This window comes from Patagioenas fasciata, chromosome 12, assembly GCF_037038585.1.
Source record: "Patagioenas fasciata isolate bPatFas1 chromosome 12, bPatFas1.hap1, whole genome shotgun sequence".
Classification (NCBI taxonomy): domain Eukaryota; kingdom Metazoa; phylum Chordata; class Aves; order Columbiformes; family Columbidae; genus Patagioenas; species Patagioenas fasciata.
This window is the reverse complement of record NC_092531.1, coordinates 4807646-4829656: the sequence shown is the minus strand read 5'-3', so window position 1 is coordinate 4829656 and position 22011 is coordinate 4807646. Positions and strand designations below refer to the sequence as shown.

General features: G+C 49.2%; 4 non-coding genes across 4 annotated transcripts; 3 read left to right on the top strand and 1 right to left on the bottom strand.

Moving 5' to 3' along the window:
• Positions 1-1815: 1815 nt before the first annotated feature.
• TRNAQ-CUG (transfer RNA glutamine (anticodon CUG)) lies at positions 1816-1887 on the bottom strand. The gene has a single exon. It is a non-coding gene; the product is annotated as a tRNA-Gln (tRNA).
• Positions 1888-4005: 2118 nt separating this feature from the next.
• TRNAS-AGA (transfer RNA serine (anticodon AGA)) lies at positions 4006-4087 on the top strand. Its single transcript has one exon. It is a non-coding gene; the product is annotated as a tRNA-Ser (tRNA).
• A 1480-nt stretch (positions 4088-5567) lies between these two features.
• On the top strand, positions 5568-5639 carry TRNAM-CAU (transfer RNA methionine (anticodon CAU)). The gene has a single exon. It is a non-coding gene; the product is annotated as a tRNA-Met (tRNA).
• A 2467-nt stretch (positions 5640-8106) lies between these two features.
• Positions 8107-8178, top strand: TRNAQ-CUG (transfer RNA glutamine (anticodon CUG)). Its single transcript has one exon. It is a non-coding gene; the product is annotated as a tRNA-Gln (tRNA).
• The last annotated feature ends 13833 nt before the right edge of the window (positions 8179-22011 follow it).

The window sequence follows — 22011 nt, the reverse complement described above, 5'->3', positions numbered from 1 at the left end:
AAAATAACTGTTTTTCAGATTCAGAAAGAAGCAGTGAGACTGCAGGTCACCTTCTTGTAGCATTGAAGATGCCAGAATTGGCATCTGTAAATACCGTGCTAACACAAACCCACATACGCTGACAGCACTAGAGAAGGCAGAGCAGTTGCTTTCCCTTCTTCCCTGCAAGCAGACCAAACACCATCTGGGGGGTGAAACCGTCCTTCCATGGCAGGATATGCCAGGAGCCTGTGTGAGGAGAAGGCGCTGGGATGTGCAGCCCTAGGCCCTGTGGTGACAGCTGTCGAGGTCTGCGGAAGCCTGCCACCTGTCCTGTTCAGTGAAGGTCCCAAATGCAGGGCTAGAAGTGAAGCCTGGCCCTGAAGCCCCCAGGGAGCCAGTTGTCATTGCACGGATCATGTGAAGAGCAGGGCAGAGAGCACTAGAGCACTAGAAAAAGAGAGTTTGGATGGGTGGAATTGGATTGTACAGGGCATTTTCTCATCACTGGCAAAAGAGCTTTAATTCCTGACTGGACACAAAAAAATAAAACCACCCTACAATCACATGATTTCTAGCACTGTATGAAAGTGCCCTCAATTCCCGTTTAAGTATGAAGTAACTAAAAATAAGACACATTAATTTATCTTGCAACTTATGGCTTGTGGGCCAAGGGAAACACAAAGAGCTAAACTCTGGCCTTCACTGTGCTGACACTCAAAACACCAATCTAGGCAGTGGGGTCATATGTGGGGTTGGCTTAGTACAGAATTTACAAACTTCTACTCTGTCATTGGCAGTGCTACAAGAAGATGAAGTTACAAAGAGCGGGATTGCGATTGCGCATGCTCGGTTCCCTACTGGAAAGCCCGCCCTAACCTCATCTTGTAGTCACACTGCTCACCTGAAAAACAGTGCTTTCCTCTTTTCTACTCTGTACTCAACCCCTGGAGTTTATTCCCACAATTTCTCTGAGAGAATTTCCATGACTCTGTGCTTCTCCCCTGTGGGTATCCAAGTGTAGCCCTGGAAGTTCTCCCAAGCTTTGGCTCCCAGCAGACACCTTCACATGACCCACATCTCAGCCCAAATGGGCTCCTGGTAGTCTGCAAGGCCAGAGGCACATGACCAAGCCACTCTCTAGCTTGCCAAGGCCTGCCATCAGCCAGAAAGACTTTCCAAGTTCTGTGAGAACAGCATCCCCACTGGGTCCATCAACAAAACCAGAACCTGAAAAAAAAGGCCCAGGAGGAAGCAGGCAAATGTCCAGACATAGAGGACTCAGCCCAGTGGGACCTGTAGCATCCTTGAGATTAGTTACTGCCTGTAACCCACGTGTGTACAGCTACCCAAGAGAGCAGTGCCGCTGGAAACCCTCTGGCAGGGGCTGGACCCCTGTTAAGGAGACTTGGGAGCATGAGGTATATCTGGTCTTCAGGGCCAGCTGTAAGGATTCAGGGCCCAGAAGTGGTCTGGTCTTCTGTTAGGGTCAGTCTGTTAGGGTCATTCTGGCCTGAGCTGCAGCCCCCAGGTGCTGGGGAGCTCTGTGAGATCTTTGCTATTCATTGAACCTATAAGAGAGGAACAAAGTACTCTCCCTGCAGTGTCACCCAGGGCAGAGTAGCATCGAGGGTTGAGGTGGAAAGAACATTTGCCATCAACTTCTGGAAGCAAATGGGCTGGAGACTGCGGCAGACTGAGCAGGCAGGGGGAAAAGGAGTAGGCATGCTGAGGAAAACCTTGCGGCCGATGGGAATGCATTAAAGAAGTGACCCAACAGCAAGGCTGTGGAGGTGTGTGCATGCTGAGGAAAGCCTTGAGGTAGCTAAAAACTTGAGGTCCCACTGAGATTTGAACTCAGATCGCTGGATTCAGAGTCCAGAGTGCTCACCATTACACCATGGGACCTACTGTTCTCTTTCTCCTGTGGCCAGCCTGGTGGAGCCATATGGTCCTGGGTGAGCCTGGCACTCTCTCCAGCTCCCTGGCCATCACCAAGTACAAGCTCCCTTCCTCCAGGGCCACCAGGCACCTGCAACTCACAGGACCTTCCAAGAAAGTGGCAGAGCTCTTTGCACAAGCCTGGCATGCCCTCTGTTACAAGACTCAGGCTGCTAATCCCTTGTCTTCTCCTCATAAGACCTGGTTATTCCATGACTCTCTTTCAGATGAAGTTTGCAAATAACAGTGAAGACACTGAGAAGTTAACTCTAAAGATTTATATTAACATTCACATCTGAACATTTGTTATCACCCAGAATTCCAGTAACCTCATCCATCACTCATAAAGCCTAAAAGGCCCATGGCTCCATGTTCACAGAACACCTTGTGAATGGTGTCATGCTACACCATCAGGACAGGCAGCCTTTTTAGGGAACCTTGGGAGAATGTTTTTAGAATCAAACGTGTGTCATCTTGACTCTTCTTGGTGCCCAGTACCCCTTCAAAGGAGAAAGGGGGATGTGACCCCTGGCTTAAGGCCGTCTGCCCAACAAGGTGGAGGATCAGGGATTAGGAGTGGGAGGCGCCAGTCACAATGGCATCTGGAAACTAAAATTATTTTTACACTCTGGTATAAGAAACTTTTTGTGTCTCCCACTATGCTCTTTTCCAATAAAGACGGGATGAATAAATGAAGACAGGAGATGGAGACACCTTGTCCTGGGTCTTCACCGCCAGCTTTCCCAGAGCCCTGATTTTAAGACAAGCACATGCCCGGGGATGGTGGCTTTGCCCTGGAGATGTGATTGTTGCCAGGTCTGTACTTTGCTCCTGAGCGCAGTGTGTGACGTGGTCACTATGTGGTGGGAAGGGAGGGCTTAGTGCTACTGAGCTCCTCCAGAGCCCTGCAATGCTCAGGGCTCCTGGGGTGCTGCACAAATCCTGATGATGTTATGCCTTCCTACACATGTAACAGGGATGAGAGAGGGGTGGGCTTTGCCCTTTGATCAGCCCAGTGATGCACCCAACGGCAGGTTGAGGTGCCTCATACTGACACATGATCCATGCTGGTGCAACTGTGTATAAAGGACACAGCTCACACTACATCTTTGCAGACTCTGTGTAGGAACTCTTACGGACGTAGGACCATGTCCAAATCATTTCTCATTAAATCTCTATATTTAAGTGCAAATGTATATTTGATTTACCACAAGAGGTGCAACAAAAATTCCCCAACAACAATTGCCTCACCACCTCCACACTGACTCCTTAAAACCACTTTCCAAGTATTCTTGTTCCAGAATTAAAAGGTAACTATATTTACTTTCAGCTCATGAAGAAAATGATCATCTTTGCACACTGTTTAGCTTTCTTGTTCCTGCTTAGGCATTGGGCATCCCTTGCTAGTGTGGACAAAAAGCTTTAAACATATCTATTCTCCCAAAAAACCCTCTCTCCTGTCTCCCACCACATCACCCACTTATTTTTCCTTTGCCCCTCCTCAGTAGTCAGCCAGGCTCCACCTTGTTTTTTCTATATCTCTCTCTCACTCTTACAAGCCATTACCTCTACACACCACTACCTGCATGACAGTCAGAGTCTTTGTTCAAGGATTGACAACACCCCATGTCTCCCAGAAGATTGTGGTGTTGTGTGGAGGTCACCATCTTCCCTGCAGGAATATCCCTACTTTAGTGATCAAAGGAGGCTTGAAGACCTCCTCAGATAAATTAGAGAAGCAAAGTGGAGTCTAAAAGCCCACCCCCACAACTACCACCATCCGTGGTTGTCTCTGCGTCGTTGCCTTCCCTTCTTCCCTGGAAGCAGACCAAATACCATCTGGAGAGTGAAACCATCCTTCCATGGCAGGATATGCCAGGAGCCTGTGTGAGGAGAAGGCGCTGGGATGTGCAGCCCGAGGCCCTGTGGTGACAGCTGTCGAGGCCTGCGGAAGCCTGTCACCTGTCCTGCTCAGTGAAGGTCCCAAATGCAGGGCTAGAAGTGAAGCCTGGCCCTAAAGCCCCCAGGGAGCCGGGTGTCATTGCACGGATCATGTGAAGAGCAGGGCAGAGAGGGCTGGAGCAGGTAGTTGTGGCCGAGTGGTGAAGGCGATGGACTAGAAATCCATTGGGGTTTCCCCGCGCAGGTTCGAATCCTGCCAACTACGGGCTGCAGTTCCCTTTTGGGCTGCCGGCAACTGACCATTCTGCATCTGTGGGACTCAGCTCCACACTGGACCTGCTGCCCAGGGAGACAGTCATAACCCCTTGCCTACAGCACCTGTCGTCCTTCCTCACAGAACCTCTGGAATGAAGGGGAAATCCTGCTCCCATTGCCAAGCTAGGCAAGCTGGGGGAAGGGAAAGGGCCAGTGCTGAGCAGGAGCCATGAAAGAGGTCCTTCTGTGCACACATGGCCCTTGTTCGTAGTGATGACAGCCTGCCTGAGTGGTGAAGCATCCTAAGAAAAAAGTAAACCCTAAGGGGCTGATGTGGAGAAAGCCCAGAGAAAAAAAAGAAGGTGGTAAACCCCCATTTCTAGTCCATGGTTTGTGCCCCACAGTCAAACCACTGGGAGTGGGGGATGCTAATGCTAAGGTGCTAAGTGCAACACAGTTTGCTAACAAGAACAAATGCTATGTGAAACCATGAATTTTATCCTAAGACTTGATATGACCTCAAGATCCAGCCTAAACTGGCTCTTGCCTGCTGAGAACACGCAACACTGATGATAAAAAGACTAGGAGATTAGCCTTAAAAAGCTAGGCTGATAAACATGGCCTTGGTGCATAATCAGATCTCTCTGACTGGTTATGCATGCTCACATCTGCACACCCAGCCCTCTCTCTCGTGTCTTTGCTCTCTCTCCTCTGCCTGGCTCTGCGTACTCCGGCATGTGGATGAGACAGAGATCCAGCAGACATGCACAAACATGCAAGCGTAAGCACGGCCACCTCATCCCTCATCTTCACCAGCAGGCTCTACCAGCTCAGCCTGCACAGAACATTTCTGGGACACCTGCCAACATATAAGACTAGACACAATCCAACAGTGCTGGATTGAACCTGTGTTGGGGGAACTAGGAGCCACCTCTACCACAAGCAATTTTGGTTAAGTCAGGCACAGAGAGGAGGGGTTGCTCTGACTGCCTGCAGGGTTGAAGAGTCAACGGGGCAGCCCTCCAGTGTCACAGAGCAGAAAGGGCAGGGCTGCACCAGGAGGGAGGACAAGCCAGGAGTGCTGCACAGCATGGGCTGGGCAAGGCCCTTGTACCTGAGCACAGTCAGAGAGACCCTGGGAGCTGGTTTCCCAAGCAGATTGCAGCACTCATGAGCTCTCTGCAGAACAGCTCCTCTCCATCCTGCAGAGCAACAGGGCTGACACTCACTTCTAGGTTTCCTGCAGAGCCAGGCTGGGTGATAAAGAGCAAGTCTGCAAGAGGGGTTATGGGAAGGATATGTGGGGAGAAGGACAACACTAGACCCTTGCGCTTGCCAGCCCGAGTGCGGGGGCACTGAGGTTTGCAGGGAGACCTTGAGGCAGCCTGGTGATGGGTGCAGGGAAGAGGAGGGCAGGAGGCCTGAGCAGCAGCGCTGGTGCTGGCAGGTCCAGGCAGGGCTGGGGAGGTGCCTGCAGAGCTGCTGGGGGGAGCAGAGTGGCGCAGCGGGAGCGTGCTGGGCCCATAACCCAGAGGTCGATGGATCGAAACCATCCTCTGCTACTTGCTTTTGGCCTCGCTCCAGCCCCAACAGACACTGCCTCTCCCTTGCAGCGTTCACCAGGTACTCTCTGCATTGCTACCCTCCTATCCTCTGGACACCCAGGGCTGTCCCACACCCGCAGCCCCCTCTCTCTGCCACTCACACCTTCTCCTTTGCTTTCTCAGCTGACATCTCTCCCAAAGTACCTATTAGGAAGGCTGAAGGGGAGTAAACATATGCCAAAAAGGGCCAAAAAAGCCAGGCTGAGAGAGGAGGAAGGAACAAAATGAGTGGGAAAGAGCAGAGGGAAGATGCACACAGTTCAGGCAGTTAAAGGAGTCTAGTGTAAAGAAGTGAAGGTAAGCCTGGGCCAGGGCAGAGGGAGGTGTTTTATGCTTGAGTTTTCGTTTCTCATGACGTGAACCTTTTTTATTTGGCAGAAGCTTAATTCTCCCCAAGTGAAGCCTGGCTTTCCAACAACAGTTTTTGCTAAGCCTTGTCCTTATGTTTACCCTGACCTATGGGATTTCTCACCCTGTTTTCTTTACCTTGCACCCCACTGAGTGTGGGGGAAGGACTGAGCAGTGGGGTGGGTGTTTGGCTGTTGTTAAACCACCACAGGTACATACACACAAACACACATACACTTGCATAGTACACGCACAGCTGGCACAGATGTGAGTGGAGAAAGGGAACATCACGGTGCCTTCTTCGTCCAGGTCCAAAACAACCCAGCTTCCCTCTGCAGGTTCAGGCAGTTGAGCTACTCCCCTTGGCCTTTCCCACAGTTTTCCCCCATGGCCAGGCCTCTGGGCACCTCCAGGCCTGTGGGAGCTGCTTTGGACCATTCAGAGATTCCCAGGGAGTGTTGGAGAACAGGAGCAGGTGCTCAGAGAACTTGGAGATTCTCCTCACCTGGGTATCACACTCAGGTTTCCATGAGGCTCAGACACTCAGTAGCCTGCGCTCCACTGAACTCGCTCCAGTTTATTTTGTCACCTCCCCTTGGGGCTCCATAGTTTTTCTTCCCCTTTTGTGGAGATGGGAGCAACTTTTCCCTCTCCATAGTCATGACAGAGTTCCCCTGCCCTCTTCTCCTGAAGTTGGAGAGCCTCTGAGATGCACCATTCCCACTTTCAGGCAAACTGGTACATTCTGTAGGTGTCAATTAGGACGGGGCTTTGATCAGCAGGGCTTCAAAACAGAAGGTTTCTATGAACTGGCAGTTCCTCACTGGGAAATGCAGCCAGCACCAGTGTGGAGAGGGACAGGTGGGATTAAAGGCCCACCAGTAAGAGGCCAGCAGGGACATCGCAGCTTCTAGCGCATTTCTCTCCAATTATAAGAGGATCAAAGACCTTTTAGAAAGCCCTCGGCATAATGTAGCAAGACGAAGCCTAATGTAGCAAGACTAGGCATAATGTAACAGAAACCTAGCAGAGAAACCATAGCTCTACAAAGGCCGGAGATGAGGCGAAGCAGGTTGTCTTTGGCTTGCAAGCAGGTGAAGTGGAATGTTCCGCTGAAGGAAGAAAGAGCTACATGACTTTTGCTGAGTAGCAGCATAAAATGACAATATGTTTGTTCAAGGAATCAGATCAAGAAGCCGACACCGGGGGAGCACCAGCTGTGAAGACAGCCGGAACCACTAGAGACTGTTGATGAAGACTCTCAAATACCAAAGATGGACTTCTGGCAAAGGGTGGGGTTATATAAATACTTTATGTTTTATGCCTTAACTGAGTGGTACAAACAAATGAATATGCGATAGGAGTACATAATAAATACCAAGAAGTGTGAATCTTGTGCACGCTTGATTAGAGGAGCAATCATCTGTGTCTAGCAAGCTGTAATAAAAGTGCCAGCTTTTTAACACTTTCAAAAGAGGGTTAAAGATCCTTTTTGCCAACTTTTCTGTATCACCAGCACTGCTGGCCAGAGAGATACTTCATCACACAATCCCACCACAGGCTGCACAAGCACTGGTGGTGCTTTTCAGAAGGATCACAGTCGGGATATTTACTAGGTAGAGGGAACGCATATGGTGCTATCATAGCATGTTGGAGCAAGTCATGATTGAGGGAGATGCTGAAGGAACTGTGTTTGTTCAACCTGGAGAAGCAAAGGTAAGAGGGCTTCCTCTGTGTGAAGGTGGCTCTCTGGCTGGCCAAGGCCTACTGGCAGCCAGAAAGCATCAAATCACACATTGCTGTCCAAGAATGCACTCTGTGAGGTGCAATGTTGAAAAGGTTAAGTTGGAAACTTCATAACCAGGTCCAATCAGGAGAAAGCAAGATTCTCATGGGTTACCAGCCAGAGTCAGGAAAGAGCTCTGACACTCCCTTGAAAAGCCCTGTGAGTGGTGGCCCTGGAGGAAGGGAGCTTGTACTTGGTGATGGCCAGGGAGCTGGAGAGAGTGCCAGGCTCACCCAGGACCGCATGGCTGCACCAGGATGGCCACAGGAGAAAGACAACAGGTGTTTAGCAGGTCCCATGGTGTAATGGTGAGCACTCTGGACTCTGAATCCAGCGATCTGAGTTCAAATCTCAGTGGGACCTCAAGTTTTAGCTCTCTCAGAGCTTTCCTCAGCATGCACACACCTCCACAGCCTTGCTGTTGGGTCACTGCTCTAATGCATTCCCACTGGCCCTCCTCTCCTGTGCTCCCACCCCTGGGACTGACATCAGTGCCCCTTCTCCTGCCTTGTACCCAACAAACCCCTGCAGCTTTCCCGAGCTCTGGCCCTGCCCCGTCTCAGCTCCCTTGTTCCTGATGGCTGCTTCTGGATGGGGCATCCAGCAACGGCTCAGCAAATCACACAAGAGCTGAGGTGCAGATCATGCAGGCCAAGCCTGGCTCAAAGCAGGGTCAAGAAGAGGAGGCTGTTGAGGGCCTTGTCTGGTTGGCTGTTGGACATTTTCTAAGATGGAGAATCTACAACCTTGCTGGGAACCTTTTCCCCATCTTGACCACCATTGTTTCTGGTATTAAGTTTATTTCCTCTCCTGTTCGTTGCTTCTTGTGAAATCAATTTTCCTGAGGCTTTCCTGCCTTTCTCTTGCCTACTTGATTATTTTTGGAGTTCTGGTGTCAAGTCAGGGTATTCCATCCACCCTGGCACTATTCCTGCATGGGGACACAGTCATTGTCATGGGAAAGAACAGGAACAGAGGAGGAGGACAAACCACCATGAGTCTCCAGTTATGCTGCACAAAGTCTTTAATGAGAAGGAGCAACTGAAGTGGCACAGAACGGAGACCAAGAAACACATCTGCAGGGTTCAGGGGGAGAACTGCCCATTTCCCAGGAAGAAGCTCCACACAAAGCACTTGCCTTTCCGCATTCTGCTCTCCCTGCTGGCAATCCCAGCCCAGCAAGAGCAGTCCCTAACTCCAGCACCCTCCCCCAGCAGCAGGAGGTTCAGCAAAGCAGAAGAGAGCGAGCCCTTTCTCAAGGAGCTCAGAGCACAGCAGAGCCAGAGGAGGCACGGCGAGGCCTGACGTGCAGCCAGGAGCCGTGGGCACAGGTCCCTCCTGCCAGCTGGCATGAGGACACCCAGCCCACCTGCAAGGCCTGGCCACACTCCTGCTGTGCAGTCCCCATCATTCTTCCTGTTCCAGAAGGGATGATGCACCAGGTTCAGCAGTTCAGACGGCAGCGGGGGGGAGGCAGGCACAGCCCTGACCCCCCCAGACCAAGGGAGCCCCCAGAAGAGATGGGAACCCCCCCAGTGCTGAGGGAGCTCCCAACAGCAGCTGACAGAGAGGATCCCACCACTGTGTTCTGAGGGAAAGAGGTGAGGATGGGGCCCGGCAGGGTCACCACCACTGGGGCGGCCTCGATGGCCACCGTCGAGTCACCACAGCGGGCGACACAGGGCTCACTGCAGCTGCTTGCAAGTGGGGTTGGGCCGGAGGAACCACAAGGTGGTGGGATACAGGGTCTGAAGCAAGACATCTCTCGGTGAGGGAGGCAAAGCTGAAACACAAAGCAGAGACAGAACACGGACCTTAACATCATTCAGCCGTATTTCCTGACTTGTCTCTGCAGACACACTTTACTCATCTCCATTTCTAGCTTCATGTCCAAGAAGAGCCTGCAACTGGTCTTGCTAACAGACTCAACAAGTGTGAGATCTCGGCTTAGGGCTATATGTTAAGGACTAGGATCTCCCATGGCCCTCACTATGCCCTTCAAGTTTTACTGTAGAGGAATGCTGAACCAGTTTTGGTACAAGATCCAGCACAGTGGGTTTAAAACACCTGGGGAAAAATCGATCATGCCCCATCTCCAGAACAATCATTGCTGCATTGAAGTGGTGCTGGATGCCCAGGACCATTTTGTTAGACACCATTCTGCTGAGCAGACCTCCCTACAGCTGAGCCCCATTCATCCCCTTGTGCTTGAAAGAACCTCCCTCTTCCCAGCTCTCCCCAGCCAGCCCCATCAAAAGGGGAAGAGGTGACAGCCCTTCAACAGTTTTATTGCAGGGTCAAGATGAGGCAGCCCAAGGATCCATCAGAGTAGCCACCATGAGAGCAGTCCAGCCCACAGGGAGAGATGGAGCGCACAGAAGCTTACCTCGTTCCTTGAGGAAAGGGAGGCAAGAGAGGAGGATGCAGAGCCTGGAGCAGCACAGGCTTTTATGCTGTGTCCCAGAGCCCCATCGGGCCACAAACATTCCTTGCCCATGAAACATCTAAACACATAGTAGTTGCTGCTTGCTGAGGTCTCGCTGGTGATTAAGCCCTTACCTCTGCTCCCACTGCATACCACCTCAAATCTTAGAATGAATCATAGTATTATTTGAGTTTGATGAGTCCTTAAAAATCATCTTGTTCTAACTCCCCTGGCAACGGGCAAGGATATTTTTATCAGGTTGCTCAAATTCCCACCCAAATGGTCTTGAACCTTTTCAGGGAAGGACACTGACAACTTCTCTGGACAACCTGTTCCAGTGCCTCATAACCCTTACAGGAAAGAAATCTTCCTTAAATCTACCCCTCATCCTATCAGTACTCTCCTTGATAAAAGGTCTGGTCCATCTTTGCTTTAGACCTCCTTTAAGTCCTGTTATAAGGTCTACTCTCATCTCCTCTCCTCTGTCACCCTATACTCATAGCAGACCTGCTCCAGGCCCCTGATAATCTTTGTGGCCTTACTGTGGACCCACTCGAGCAGGTCAATATCTTTCTTATGCTGGACGGCCTCAAGCTGAATGCAGTTCTCCAGATTGGGTCTCACAAAAGTGGAGTAGAGCTCTCCCTCTCCCTCTTTCACCTCACCTCACACCTCACACCTCACACCTCACCTCACCTCACCTCATCTCCCCCAACTTTCTGGTCACACTCATTCTGATGCAGCCCAGGATATAGTGGCTTTCTGGACTGTGAGCAGGCATTGCAACTTGTGTTCTTTTTTTTTCATACCCCAATACTCCCAAGTCTTTCTCTATAAGGCTGCCTCAACCCACTCATGGCCCAGTCTGTACCATGTTTGGGATTGCCCTGATGCAGGTGCAGGACCTTGCACATGGCCTTGTTGAACTTCATGAGCTTCCCATGCCCTACATCTCTAACCTCTCAAGGTCCCTCTGGATGGCATCCCTTCCTTCTAGAGTATCTACCACACAGCTTGATTACATCAGCCTGATGTCATCTGCAAACTTGCTGAGGGTGCACTCAATCCCACTGCACATGTCCCCAGCAAAGATGTTAAATAATATTATTTAACATCTGAGGGACACCAGTTGTCACTGGTCTCCATCCTGACTTCAAGACGTTGACCATCCAGCCAATTTTTCTTATAATCAGTGGTTCACCTGTAAAATCCATCTCTCTCTATTTCAGAGACATGGATGTTGTGTGGTACAGTATTAAAGGTTTCACACAAGTCCAGGCAGATGACATCAGTCGCTCTTCCCTTATCTAACAATGTTCCTACCCCATTCTACAAGGCCGCTCAGTTTATCAGGCATGAAATGCCTTCGGGAAGCGATGCTGGGCATCAACAATCATCTCTCTGTTTTCCATGTGCCTTAGCCTAGTTTCCAAGAGCATCTGCCCCATGGTCTTGCTGGGCACAGAAGTGAGACTGACTAGCCTGCAGTTCCCTCAGTCTTCCTTTTTTTTCACTTTTTTAAGATGGCGTTAGTTATCCCTTTTCCAGTCACTGGAAATTTCACCAGTCTGCCACAGATATTCAAATTTGATGGATATTGGCTTAGCAACTTCATCTGCTAATTCCTTCAGGACACTCAGATATATCTATCTCATCAGCTCCCATGGGCTGGTTATTAAGTCCTTGACTCATTCAAAATGTTTTTCTCTTCATAGCATCAAACATTGAGAAGATTCATCTGTGTCCCAGCTTCTTAAGACCAATTAACTCCAAGGTCTCAGGCTAGCTGTGCAGAGATTTTAAGTGGGTTTGCATCATATATTTTGCCTTTGTCACTTTGCTCTCTTCATGATGACCATGCCCAAGAATCTTGGTGAAATTCAACCATGAAGGACATCTTATGACAGCTCTCAAGGGCTTCCAGTGCAGGCACTCAGGTTAACCCTGAGAAACATTTCCCCCCATGGGTCATTTTAAACACACAGAAGTCTGTAGGCAACTTCAAGCAGAAGCTCAAGACTGCACAATCCCATACACGAGAGGAGACAGACCTCTCTGGGGATGTGGCAGAGCTCAACATCAAGGAAAGGCCATTGTGGGCTGGGGGGAAGTCCCTTGTGGGCAAGAGTGACAGCAACAAGGACCTTGCTTATGCTCATCAGGCTCTACCATGGCTGGTTTCATGTTCAAAAAGACACCTGTGTTCTTTCCTGAAAAATACCCACACCCAAATTGATTTGTTTTGCTCAGAAATTCCACCCCAGAGCCCAGAGGCCTGCATGACCTACTTTTGAGGAGAGGCTCAGGGCAGGGAATCAAATGCTCCTGGCTCTTTTTCCTGGGTCAGAGATGGGGTGGCCCATTCCATACATTTCAGACTACAAAAGCGTCAGTCTCCCAAAGCACCTGGGAGTCATCATGATGTGGTAGAGTTGGGAAAAAACCTGAACTCCAGACAAAAATGAGTTACCCAGCTGTGTAATTCAGTGTACATAATGCCATCATCTCAGGCATACACGGATAACAGAGCTCATAGCTCCAAAGTGTCACTGTCCTCAAAGGCACTTCCTCAGGTTTTAGCACCATTCCTGAAACAACCGGTGCTTCTGTGCAACCTCGTACTGCTACTGCCTTCTAAGCCATTGCTTTTCAGTGGCTCCTCGGGGTCCCATGAGACTCAGCACACCCCAGAATAATGTGGGATGGATGGCACTTCTGGAATTTGTCTGGCCCAATCTCATGTTCCAAGCAGAACAGGCTTTCCAGTTTCCTCAGAAGGCTCCCACCAGCTTCTGAACACTGCCCCTGTCAGAGAGGTCACTGTCTCTTGAACAGCTCTTCCAGAACAACATTGCGCTCCCAATCACTCATTTTCCCCTAAAGACAGCTGGTATATCCCTTGTTGCAAGTTGTGATTTTTGCCTCTTGACCTTTTGTGATCCTCCTCTCTGGAAAGTCTGGCTCCATCCTTTCCATAAAGTCCTGTAACTGGTGAGAGACAGCAGTTCAATGCTGTTCAATTTAGTGCCCTCAGTATGAGGTCTGGTCCCCACCTTACCAGCCAAGGGGTCTCATAGCTGAGCCTCCCAGACCCATAAATTGACCACCAGGAGATGACAGTGAAGGTTCCAACACTGCTGAGAAGATTCCAGGGTTATGGGATGAGGTCTGGAGATGGAATGAAAGTAAATACCAGGATTAGGAGTGAAGGCTTCCTCTGGGTTGTGCAGTGAAAGCCATGCTGGGACAGACTTTCCCTCCTCCTTCCAGCCCAGAAAGATCTATAGTTATTGAAAATGAAATGTGGAACAGTTGGTGTTTCCTGCACAAAATCAGTCCTGGTGCTCTCCGTGGATCCACGGAGCACACTCAGACCTCTTGGCTCATGCAGATCTAACCTAGAACTGGTGAATTTTAAAAGTGGGATGACACAACCAGGCCGAGAATGAGGTAGAGAAGTGGGCATCCTTGAGGTGTCATTATACAGACTACACGAAAACATTTATTCAACTCAATCAACAAGGATGCTAAGAGTCAAGGCGTTGATGAAAAGGCCCTTTACTGCATACAATCTTTTCTCCTAGACAGTGAATTCAGATTGTCTGATGAGCAGGAAGACTTCCCACAATAGCCCTGTCTCCTAAGAATAACCCCCACCCACCAAAAACACTCACAAAGAAAACTGAAGTTCTCAGGCTTAAATTAAGTTATACATGTAGTCTATGTGAATCAAAGGGTTTTATTTAGAACAGCAGCAGCTGCAAAGAACTATACAGTCCTAGGAAATGTGTTGAAAGGCAGTTTTCAGGTGTGCAGACCATCCTCCAGGTCAGTGCAGCACTAACTGCAAAAACAGTGGAGGATCCTTGGTGCCTTGTCCAGTTGATTTTGTCCAGGAAGGGTCTGCCTCTGCCTTCTCTACGAACCATGCTTCACACAGTGAAGAAAGGCTGTAATCAGTTGAACATCATCTTCTCTCCTCTGGGCTGAACAAATCAAGTTCCCTCAGCATCTTCTTGAATCATCACGCGCTTTGTTGACTCTCCGATCGCATCCTGTGCATGTTCCCTCTTCCTCTTTCTGTGTGCACATGAAGATCTCTTCTGTGATTCACACTTCCTGACCATGGTCCATCTGAAAAATGCCACCGGGGCTCATGCAGTCTGAAGTGGGATGTCAGGGGGTTTCTCTCTCCTAGCAGGGGTGTTGGAGAGAACTACCCCAGAACCTGAGCTGGATGTGTGCATGGAATGTCACCTGCTCTGCATTTCACTTTCATGCCAGTTGCCATAAAATCCTTCCAGGTGAAAGGGCTGGGAGAAGGAGAGAAAGTCTGTCCATCACAGCTCTCACTGTAAATCCCACAGGGACCCTTCACTCCTAACCCTGGTATTTACTTCCCATCCACCTCCAGACGTCATCCTATAACCTATGCTGGCACACTCACTGTCATCTCTTGGTGGACCACTCATGAACATGGCAGGCTCAGCTGTGAGATTCCTTGACTGGGACCAGGCTTGAAGCCCCGGCTCAGCTGAAAACACACTGGTTTGGTGGAAACATGGTTAGAGTGGGTCATCTTGAAAGCTCCTTTCCAACACAAGCTCCTTGATTAAAGATGAGGGGAAGGAAAGTTGCCCTTCCCTTGGCACTACAGAGGCCATATCTGCAAGCAGATACGCATGCACATTTTGGGCTATGTGCTTGTGAGCTCCCTTGTACTTCATTGCCTGCTAGGCCAACGCCATGCATGTGGTTTGCATTTTAATATTAAGGTCACTTCTGTGCTGGTGGGATGTTTCTGGAATGGTGCTAAAATGTGTGGGAATACCCTTAAAGAAAGTGGAACATTGGGAGGAATGAGGTTATGGGCTCTGTATCCCTGGTACACCTGAGAATGGGGCATCATGTCCACTGAAGTACACAGCAAGATGACTCATGTTTGCCTGGAGCTCAGGGCTTTTCCCAACTCTACCACATCATGATGACTCCCAGGTACTCTGGAAGACTGATCTCATGTCCCTTTGTAGTCTGAAATGCATGGAATGGGCCACCCCATCCCTGACCCAGGAAGAAAAGCCGTGAGCATTCGGGTCCCTGTCCTGTGCCTCTCTTCAAAATCAGGTCATGCAGACCTCTGGTCTCTGGAATGTCTTTGCTAAGCAAAAAGATCAATTTCGGTGTGGGCCTCCTTCAGGAAAGGACACGGGTATCTCTTTGATCACCCTTCTGCCTATGTGATGCTTTGTTTTTTTCCAACAGGTTCTCCACTTCCCAAGCTGAGCCCAGTTCCCTGTTTGGGAGAAGCATGAGGGCCTGGTTAAGTCATCAAGGGACAAGGCCATGGAGATCCCATGGAGATCACTCAAAAGAAACCTGCCTAACCCTTTGGTCTGTGCATTGTGTTTATGAATCTGCCTTGGTTCCATGAGCTCAGGGGCAAAAATAACAGGCTGTGGAAGAGCCTGATACGTGTATTTAAGCTCCTTGTGGCCCTCACTCCTGCCCACAGGGGACTTCCCTCCAGCCCACAGCGATCCTTCATTGTCACTGAGCTTGGCCAAATCCCCAGAGAAGTGTGTCCATTTTCCCATAAAAGAATGTGCAGTCTTGAACTAAACATCTGCCTGAACTCGATCACTGTCTCCTCTGTGTAGATGATGACCCATTGGAGAAATGTTTCTTAGGGTTATCTTGAGTACTTGCACTGAAAGCACCTGAGAGCTAACTTGAGGTGCCCCTCATAGATGCATTTGACCGTGACTGGTGTTTACGCTCACCATGAAGAGGGCAATGTGACAAAGACAATCCATATGACACAAACCCATTTCAAACCTTGCTGCACGCAAGATTGAGACCTCCAAGTTAATTTACCTTATGAATTTGGGACACAGATGAATCATTTTGATCTTAGGCAGCATCATACTCACCAGAACCCGATCCTGATAGGGGACTTTAACCACCCAGATATCTGCTGACAAAAGCTCAAGACTGGAGGTAGTTTGGGCTGCAGATATCATGCCCTGCAGAAATCATTCTCCATGTGGAGTGGTAGTGAAAGGGTAAAAAGTGGAATCAGGACCCTAAGCCTCAGGAAGGAAAACATTTGGCTGTTTAGAGCCCTAGTGAGTTGGATCCCTTGGGAAACTGCCCTCAGAGTTACAGGAGTAAATGAGCTGAGAAATATTCAAAGACATTTTTCTTAGACTGGTAGAACGCTCAATCTCAGCATGCAAGACATCATGCAGGGGACACAGGAGTCAAGACTTTTTAGCCATAATAAAAACACAAAACCAAAATACACAGGAAGTGGAGTTAGGGACACACATCTGGGGAGATTACAGAGAAATTGCCTGGGAGTGAAAAGAGGGGATCAAGAAAGCCAAATCACAGCTGGAGCTGAACTTGGCGAGGGACGTGAAAAATTACAAAAAGGGTTTGCTCAGGTATGTAGAACAACAAGGGAAGATGAAAGAAGCTGTTCTCCCCTCGTGAGTGGAAGAGGACATCTGCATAAAAATGGCATGGAGAAGGTGGAGGTACACAAAAACTTTTTTGTCACAGTCTTCACCAGCAAGTGCTTTAACCGTGGTGCGTGATTCATAGAATCTGAAGGCAAGGCCTTGGAGAGTGAAGTACCAACCACAATAGGAGAAGATCGGGTTCAAGACCATTTAAAGAACCTGAATGTGCACAAGTCAATGGGAATTGATGAAATGCATCCAAGTGTCCTGAAGGAACTGGCCAATGAAGTTGCTAAGCCACTATCCATCACATTTGAAAAACTGTGGCAGATTGGTGAAATTTCCAGTGACTGGAAAAGGGGAAACACAACCCCCATTTTTAAAGGAGAAAAAGGCTGATATGGGGAACTGGAGGTCAGCCAGTTTCATTTCTGCACCCAGCAAGACCATGGCATGGATCCTCCTGGAAACTAGGCTAAGGCACATGAAAAACAAGAGAGGTCGTTGGAGAGAGCCAACATGGTTTCCTCAAGGCATTTCATGCCTGACAAACTCAGTGGCCTTCCACAACAGGTTTACAACATTGGTGGACAACAGAACACCGACTGACATAATCTACTTGTGTGAAGCATTTAATACTATCCCGCAAAAAATCCTTGTGTCTTAAACGGAGAGACATGGGTTTGATAGATGGACCACTCAGTGGATAAGGAACTGGCTGGATGGTCACGCTCAAAGAGTTATGGTCAATGGCTCCATATCTGGGAGGGGGCTATTGATGAGTGGTGTCCCTCAGGAGTTCATATTTGGACCAATATCATTAAACATCTTTGTTGGGGACATGGACAGTGGGGCTGAGTTCACCCTCAGTGAGTCTGCAGATGGCACCAAGCTGAATGATATAGTTGACATTCTTAAGGGAAGAGAAGCCATCCAGAGGGACCTTGACAGGCTAGGAAGGTCAACCCATGCAAAGCTCATGAAGTTCAACAGGACCAAGTGCAAGCTCCTGTACCTGGGTCAGGACAATCCCAAACATGGATATAGTCTGGGCCATGAGTGGACTGAGAGCAGCTCTGCAGAGAAAGACTTGGTGTTGGTGGATGAAAAACTGAACATGAGCCAGCTATATGGAATTCTAGCCCAGAAAGACAGTCAAACCCCAGGCTGCATCAGACACAGTGTGACCAGCAGGTTGAGGGCTGTACACTGCTCTCATGAAACCCCCACTGGAGTTCTATGTTTAGATCTACAGCCTCCAGCATAAGAAAGACATGGGTCTGCTTGAGTGGGTCCAGAGTGGGGCCACAAAGAGATTTGGTGCTGTAGCACTTCCCCTATGAGGACAGAGAGAGAGCTTTGGGGTTGTTTAGGCTTGAGAAGAGGGAGAGGGAGAGGGAGAGGGAGAGGGAGAGGGAGAGGGAGAGGGAGAGGGAGAGGGAGAGGGAGAGGGAGAGGAGAGGAGAGGAGAGGAGAGGAGAGGAGAGGAGAGGAGAGGAGAGGAGAGGAGAGGAGAGGAGAGGAGAGGAGAGGAGAGGTGGAAGGGAAGGGAAGGGAAGGGAAGGGAAGGGAAGGGAAGGGAAGGGAAGGGAAGGGAAGGGAAGGGAAGGGAAGGGAAGGGAAGGGAAGGGAAGGGAAGGGAAGGGAAGGGAAGGGAAGGGAAGGGAAGGGAAGGGAAGGGAAGGGAAGGGAAGGGAAGGGAAAAGAGGAGTACCAGGAGTGCAGTGATAGGATGAGGGTTAATTGTTTTAAACTAAAATTGTGTAGATTCATATTAGATATTTAAAAAGAAACATATCCTGTGATGGTGATGAGACACTGGAACAGGTCGTCCAGAGAAGCTGTGTGTGTGCCTTCCCTCGAAATATAAAACGCCAGGTTGGATGGGGCTTTGAGGAACCTGATCCTGTGGAAGATGAACCCTATCCATGGCAGAGGAGTTGGAACAAGATGATCTTTAAAATCCCTTTAAAAGGAAAATCATTATATGATTAATTCTATGATTCTAGTTGTTATGAAGTGGGAGCAAAATATTTCAGACGAAGTGAGGCAAGGACTTAATCACAAGCGAGACCTCAGCAAGCAGCAACTGCTATGTGTTTAGATGTTTCATGGGCAAGGAATGCTTGTGGCCCGACGGGGCTCTGGGACACAGCATAAAAACCTGTGCTGCTCCAGGCTCTGCATCCTCCTCTCTTGCCTCCCTTTCCTCAAGGAACGAGGTAAGCCTCTGTGCACTTCATCTCTCCCTGTGGGCTGGACTGCTCTCATGGTGGCTACTCTGATGGATCCTTGGGCTACCTCATCTTGACCCTGCAATAGAACTGTTGAAGACCTGTCACCTCTTCCCCTTTTGATGGGGTTGGCTGGGGAGAGCTGGGAAGAGGGAGGTTCTTTCAAGCACACCATCACAGGATATGTTTCTTTTTAAATATCTAATATGAATCTACACAATTTTAGTTTAAAACAATTAACCCTCATCCTATCACTGCACTCCTGGTACTCCTCTTTTCCCTTCCCTTCCCTTCCCTTCCCTTCCCTTCCCTTCCCTTCCCTTCCCTTCCCTTCCCTTCCCTTCCCTTCCCTTCCCTTCCCTTCCCTTCCCTTCCCTTCCCTTCCCTTCCCTTCCCTTCCCTTCCCTTCCCTTCCCTTCCCTTCCCTTCCCTTCCCTTCCCTTCCCTTCCCTTCCCTTCCCTTCCCTTCCACCTCTCCTCTCCTCTCCTCTCCTCTCCTCTCCTCTCCTCTCCTCTCCTCTCCTCTCCTCTCCTCTCCTCTCCCTCTCCCTCTCCCTCTCCCTCTCCCTCTCCCTCTCCCTCTCCCTCTCCCTCTCCCTCTCCCTCTCCTCTCACTCTTCTCAAGCCTAAACAACCCCAAAGCTCTCTCTCTGTCCTCATAGGGGAAGTGCTACAGCACCAAATCTCTTTGTGGCCCCACTCTGGACCCACTCAAGCAGACCCATGTCTTTCTTATGCTGGAGGCTGTAGATCTAAACATAGAACTCCAGTGGGGGTTTCATGAGAGCAGTGTACAGCCCTCAACCTGCTGGTCACACTGTGTCTGATGCAGCCTGGGGTTTGACTGTCTTTCTGGGCTAGAAGTCCATATAGCTGGCTCATGTTCAGTTTTTCATCCACCAACACCAAGTCTTTCTCTGCAGAGCTGCTCTCAGTCCACTCATGGCCCAGACTATATCCATGTTTGGGATTGTCCTGACCCAGGTACAGGAGCTTGCACTTGGTCCTGTTGAACTTCATGAGCTTTGCATGGGTTGACCTTCCTAGCCTGTCAAGGTCCCTCTGGATGGCTTCTCTTCCCTTAAGAATGTCAACTATATCATTCAGCTTGGTGCCATCTGCAGACTCACTGAGGGTGAACTCAGCCCCACTGTCCATGTCCCCAACAAAGATGTTTAATGATATTGGTCCAAATATGAACTCCTGAGGGACACCACTCATCAATAGCCCCCTCCCAGATATGGAGCCATTGACCATAACTCTTTGAGCGTGACCATCCAGCCAGTTCCTTATCCACTGAGTGGTCCATCTATCAAACCCATGTCTCTCCGTTTAAGACACAAGGATTTTTTGCGGGATAGTATTAAATGCTTCACACAAGTAGATTATGTCAGTCGGTGTTCTGTTGTCCACCAATGTTGTAAACCTGTTGTGGAAGGCCACTGAGTTTGTCAGGCATGAAATGCCTTGAGGAAACCATGTTGGCTCTCTCCAACGACCTCTCTTGTTTTTCATGTGCCTTAGCCTAGTTTCCAGGAGGATCCATGCCATGGTCTTGCTGGGTGCAGAAATGAAACTGGCTGACCTCCAGTTCCCCATATCAGCCTTTTTCTCCTTTAAAAATGGGGGTTGTGTTTCCCCTTTTCCAGTCACTGGAAATTTCACCAATCTGCCACAGTTTTTCAAATGTGATGGATAGTGGCTTAGCAACTTCATTGGCCAGTTCCTTCAGGACACTTGGATGCATTTCATCAATTCCCATTGACTTGTGCACATTCAGGTTCTTTAAATGGTCTTGAACCCGATCTTCTCCTATTGTGGTTGGTACTTCACTCTCCAAGGCCTTGCCTTCAGATTCTATGAATCACGCACCACGGTTAAAGCACTTGCTGGTGAAGACTGTGACAAAAAAGTTTTTGTGTACCTCCACCTTCTCCATGCCATTTTTATGCAGATGTCCTCTTCCACTCACGAGGGGAGAACAGCTTCTTTCATCTTCCCTTGTTGTTCTACATACCTGAGCAAACCCTTTTTGTAATTTTTCACGTCCCTCGCCAAGTTCAGCTCCAGCTGTGATTTGGCTTTCTTGATCCCCTCTTTTCACTCCCAGGCAATTTCTCTGTAATCTCCCCAGATGTGTGTCCCTAACTCCACTTCCTGTGTATTTTGGTTTTGTGTTTTTATTATGGCTAAAAAGTCTTGACTCCTGTGTCCCCTGCATGATGTCTTGCATGCTGAGATTGAGCGTTCTACCAGTCTAAGAAAAATGTCTTTGAATATTTCTCAGCTCATTTACTCCTGTAACTCTGAGGGCAGTTTCCCAAGGGATCCAACTCACTAGGGCTCTAAACAGCCAAATGTTTTCCTTCCTGAGGCTTAGGGTCCTGATTCCACTTTTTACCCTTTCACTACCACTCCACATGGAGAATGATTTCTGCAGGGCATGATATCTGCAGCCCAAACTACCTCCAGTCTTGAGCTTTTGTCAGCAGATATCTGGGTGGTTAAAGTCCCCTATCAGGATCGGGTTCTGGTGAGTATGATGCTGCCTAAGATCAAAATGATTCATCTGTGTCCCAAATTCATAAGGTAAATTAACTTGGAGGTCTCAATCTTGCGTGCAGCAAGGTTTGAAATGGGTTTGTGTCATATGGATTGTCTTTGTCACATTGCCCTCTTCATGGTGAGCGTAAACACCAGTCACGGTCAAATGCATCTATGAGGGGCACCTCAAGTTAGCTCTCAGGTGCTTTCAGTGCAAGTACTCAAGATAACCCTAAGAAACATTTCTCCAATGGGTCATCATCTACACAGAGGAGACAGTGATCGAGTTCAGGCAGATGTTTAGTTCAAGACTGCACATTCTTTTATGGGAAAATGGACACACTTCTCTGGGGATTTGGCCAAGCTCAGTGACAATGAAGGATCGCTGTGGGCTGGAGGGAAGTCCCCTGTGGGCAGGAGTGAGGGCCACAAGGAGCTTAAATACACGTATCAGGCTCTTCCACAGCCTGTTATTTTTGCCCCTGAGCTCATGGAACCAAGGCAGATTCATAAACACAATGCACAGACC